We start from the raw sequence: 5000 nt of genomic DNA on the forward strand, positions 1-5000 counted from the left end.
CTTCTTGGCTTCCCTCAGATGTATGACCTTGAGGTCATCACTGCCCATCCCAAGGTGGTGGGAGCTTCCCGACTTTCCAGAGGGAAGCACCCAACCAGGCAAGTCCTGGTCACCTTGAAGGGAGCCCCAGTTGCGTCCTTGGACCTTGGTAATTGGGGCTCCTACAACCTCAGGATGTATGTCCCTGATCCACTCCGTTGCTTCACGTGTCAGAAGTACGGACACCACCAGGCCACTTGCTCTGCAAAGCCGAAGTGTGGTGTCTGTAGTCAGGCACACAGCACGGAGGTGTGCCTCAAAGCACACAAGGAGGGCAAGCGGGACACTACTGCCAAGTGTCCCAACTGCCACAAAAAGCACCATGCCTGGAGCCTCGGATGTTCCGTCAGGAAGGAAGAGGCTCTACGGCGACAAGAGGTCGTTGCAAAACGACCGGACTTTGTTCCTGCCCCTCCAGGCACTTACGTCTGGGGGCAGAACAAAGGGGTAAGGGCTCCCCCCCCTCCTAAGAGGAAGGAAGCACCGCCCAAAACAAAACCACCACCGGACACCTCCAACACAAAGGAGTTTCCGGCCCTGGTGGGTGTTCCAAGACGGAAACAGACCCGGAAGGGGTCTGAGAACACACCAAAGGCCAACCCAAGAGCGGAGAGTCAAACTCTGTTTACGGAGAATGACTTGACGCTCCTGCTGACGGCGGTTGTCACAGCAGTTGCGTCAGCATTGGGACGGACCAGTGAAGAGACGGAGAAGGCAGTCAAGGTCGCCGTCACGGCAATGACCCAGACTGTCGCTGCCCTGAAGGAAAGGGATGTAAGGCCCAAGGCCTCTACACCCAATCCAACTCAGGGCGAGACTCCTCTCCCCACAAACCCCCAGGGCGAGACTTGTCTCCCCACCCAACCCGCGGCCAAGACCACACTGGCAGAGCCTGAACCCAAACCCCAAAGGGCGAGGAAGCCACGACCATCCAGAGTGAAGGTCAAGGCGACCAGGGGTTCTCCACCTCCCAGGAGACCCAGCCCTTCAAATGGCTCGACCTGTCCTGACGACAGTGACGAGTCCAGTGAGGAAATCACGATCAGTGAGGAACTCACCAAGGAGTTGTCAGACTCCGAAATGTCTGACGTTACCCACACTGGGGCGTCAGACACTGAAACCGATTATGTCGACGTCATTGACGACGCAGACTTAATGGACTCAGATTAGCACAATGGCTCCTAATCTAAGCATTCTGCAGTGGAATATCAACAGCTTTTCCCGGAGGAATGCCCTTCTCCACGCAATCGTGCGATCTCGGAACATTGACATTGTCATGCTCCAGGAGACTTTAACAGGAGACACTGTTCGCTTCTCAGGATATCATCCCTTTGTGTTGCCCTCTAACCAAGGCACCAGAGGTTTGATTACCCTCGTGAAGTCGAATATTCCCTGCTCCCTGAATGCCGATCCTGTGCAGTGTGGAGAAGGTGTTGAACTCCTAGCAGTTGAGATCCATATGGCTGGGGGACCCCTCAAGCTGTACAATGTGTACAGCAGGCCAACCTGTAGGAGCTTAGATATTAGTGAAGTCTGTGCTGCTGCGGCACACGAGCCAATTCTCATAGGGGGAGACTTCAATGCCCACCACCCCATCCTGGCTCCCACGCGGAACCGGGATGCGGCAGGCTATCACATAGCCGCGGTGCTTGAGTCATGCCCTGAGATTGCTCTCCTCAACAACCAGGAGCCTACGCACGTTGGCGGGGGGGTCCTTGACCTTACCTTTGTCACTGCGGCCTTGGTCGAGAGGATTCGTTGGTCTGTGGACAACACTGCCACGAGCGATCACTATGGGATAGTCACCACCATCTTGGATGCTGGCCCGGCCCCCGTGCCCCAGCACAATCCTCGATGGAAGGTGGACAGGGCCAACTGGAAAGCTTTCCAGGAGGCCCTGGCCAGGTGCCTCAGAACCAGTGAATTCTCACATAATGATAATGTGGATACACTTGAGGCAAGACTAGTTAATGCCATAGACGAGGCAGCCTCAGAGACCATTCCCAAAACTCGTCCGTGGTCCAGGTGCTTTAAAGACGCCTGGTACTACAATGATGAGGTTAAGGAGGTCAACCACAGAATCAATATGTGCAGAAGACACTTCCGCAGACAGAGAACCCCTGAGAACCATGCTCTTTTGAGAGAGGCTCTCAGGGATGCTCAGGAAACTGCTAAGAGGGTAAAGCAGGAAAAGTGGCTGGAGTGGTGTGAGTCCTTTGGCCACCAAACCTCCCTTACAGAGCTGTGGAACCGCATCAGACGGGCCACAAATCGCTCAGCCCCCAGAATGACCCACCATGACCCGCGGTCGGAGGCAGAGAGACTGGCACTCGAGTTCTCTGCAAGAACAAGTAGCGCCGGTCTACCAGCAGAGTTGAGGGCATGCCAAGAGGAACTGCTTCCAGGCAGGCATGCCCTCATCAGAGAAAAAGCGGTCGAGCCTGATGATGCCGATGCCATGTTCTCTCTGAGGGAACTAAGGCGAACATATAAGACCAGTTCGCGGTCAGCCCCGGGTTGTGATGGGATCTCCTACCCCATCATTTCCCACCTTGGACTTGAAGGTGAGCTTGCACTCTTGCATCTCATCAACAGGTCCTGGGAGACTTCCTCACTACCACAGTGCTGGAAGAGGGCTGACATAGTTCCCATCCCTAAACCAAAGGAGCCGGGTCGGTACCGCCCCATCTCTCTACTCAGCTGTCTGGGAAAGACGGCAGAGAGAATGGTACTGAACCGGCTCCAATGGAAGCTGGGACCTCCACATGAACACCTACACGGGTTCACAAGGGGTAAGAGCACTGCTCACAGTATAGCCACCTTACTGAGCACTGTCAGCATCACCAGATCTGTCATTGTTTTCCTGGACCTGGAGAAGGCCTTTGAACTGGCGAGCCCACTTGCCATTCAAGAGGTCCTGATCCGCAAAGGAATCAAGGGCAGACTGCTTGCCTGGATTGGTGACTACTTTCGGGACAGAACTGCCAGAGTGAAGTTCCAAGGTCACCTTTCCAGGCATCTTCCCTGGAGAATGGCACTCCACAAGGGGGGGTCCTCAGCCCGGCTCTGTTTAACACCCTCATGTTAAGCATCCTCGACATTCCACTCCCAGCGGGGTGCAAGATCATCTCATATGCAGATGATTTGGCAATTATCTCTGTTGGGAGGAAGAATGAGAATTTAATCAGAAAGACCCAGCGTTGTCTGGATCTAATGTCTGAGGAATGCCGCAGAGTCGGGCTTAAGATCTCAGCAGCCAAATCGAAGGCAATGGCGCTGAAACAGGATGTCCGAGACCAAAGGCTGCGAGTCCAAGGGATAGAGCTAGAGTGGGTTCATGTCTTCCAATACCTGGGTGTATGGGTTGACAGTAAGCTTACTTTCCGCTCGGAGGTTCAATACCTCCTAGAACGGACCAAGGCAAGACTCTCTGTCATGAGAGCTCTGTCAGGGCGGCGCTTAGGGGCTGGGCACCGTGTACTAAGATCCTTCTATGTGCACGCTGTCCGTCCCATTGTGGACTACGCCTCCGTCGCCCTGATTACGGTCAAGCCTGGACTACGGCAAAGGCTTGACGTCATGCAAAACGATGCCGCCAGGATCATTCTGGGTGCTCCTATATGGGCTAAGGTTGCCAACCTCCTCTTGGAGGCCAACCTTTTCCCTCTGGACATCCGGATCGATCAGATGGCGGCTCAGTTTCTTGCCAAGGTCTTACAGTCCCCGTCGGACTCGCAGCTAAGACAAAAAGTGCAGCGTCGGCTTGCACAGAACCATGAACTCTTTGCCAACAACTCCTGGCTGTCTCATACAGCCAGGGTGTTGATACGCTTTGAGCTCAAGGAGACTCTGTTGGTCAAGGGCATGGACCTCCCCCACCCTGACTATGCCACAGCCCCGCCGTGGGCAAGATCCTTGATAGAGTATTCTGTCATGAACCTGTCAAGGAGAAAGACTCAGTACTCTCCGTCTCTTTTGAAGGCTGAGGCGGAGAGGAACATTGCAGAAATCACTCCACCAGGTAGTAAAACCTACTTCACGGATGGTTCTGTAGACCCCATTTCCCACACTGCAGGCGCCGGCTTTGCAGCAAGGGACGTAGCACAAGCTATGCGGGTGTCCGACAATGCCTCCTCGCTCCAAGCAGAGGCTGTCGCTATTATGGGAGCCCTAGCCCATGCAGCCCAGAAGGACGGGCATGTTGTCATACATACAGACTCTAGGGCCGCCATTGACAGCCTGCAGCAAAGCACGCCCCTTGATAACGTCTACCTTCTGACCACGATTCTCACTATTGCTCAGAGAATCCTGGATCAGGGTAGACGCATTATCATCAACTGGATTCCAAGCCATGTTGGTATTAAAGGGAACGATGTAGCTGACAGGCTAGCGGAGGAAGGCAGGAAAAAACCCTTGAGTAATCTTGTGGTGCATCCTAGCCGAGAACTGCTAAGGCGTAAATTGATGGCTGCAGGGCAGGTCGGTGCCCTGCAGCGCCACAGAGAGGAAGCGAGAGCCTCCCCCTCGGCCAGCTGGTACTCAGACGCCACAGGCTATGAGTCGCTGATACTCTCTAACAGAATACCAAGGCGAGCCGAAGTCAGTCTTCACAGACTGAGATTAGGCTACCCTTGTGCGTGGCAAATCATACCCACCATTGGGCATGATGAGCGATGCTGCAGCCATTGTGGCGCGCCGGACGCCAATTTAGAGCACTATCTGATGGAATGCGAGCACACTCGCTTCCTCAGGCAGGGCCCAGAGACGACAGCCGCCGGGTTGGTAAGGCGGCTATGCCTATTGCTTTCCCCGTGGCAACTGGAGCGCCTTCTGGCAATCCAACCGCCACGGTAAGCATTCAGTTATGATGATCAGATGAGTCAGCACTTATAGCTGGCAGAGGCCGGGCCGCCTCGTGCACATAGCCCGGGCGAAGGAAAGCCTTCGCAAATCTCTCTGAA

Source organism: Penaeus japonicus, unplaced genomic scaffold (assembly GCF_977035675.1).
Source record: "Penaeus japonicus unplaced genomic scaffold, GWHDUDI00000001_assembly GWHDUDI00000028, whole genome shotgun sequence".
Taxonomy (NCBI): domain Eukaryota; kingdom Metazoa; phylum Arthropoda; class Malacostraca; order Decapoda; family Penaeidae; genus Penaeus; species Penaeus japonicus.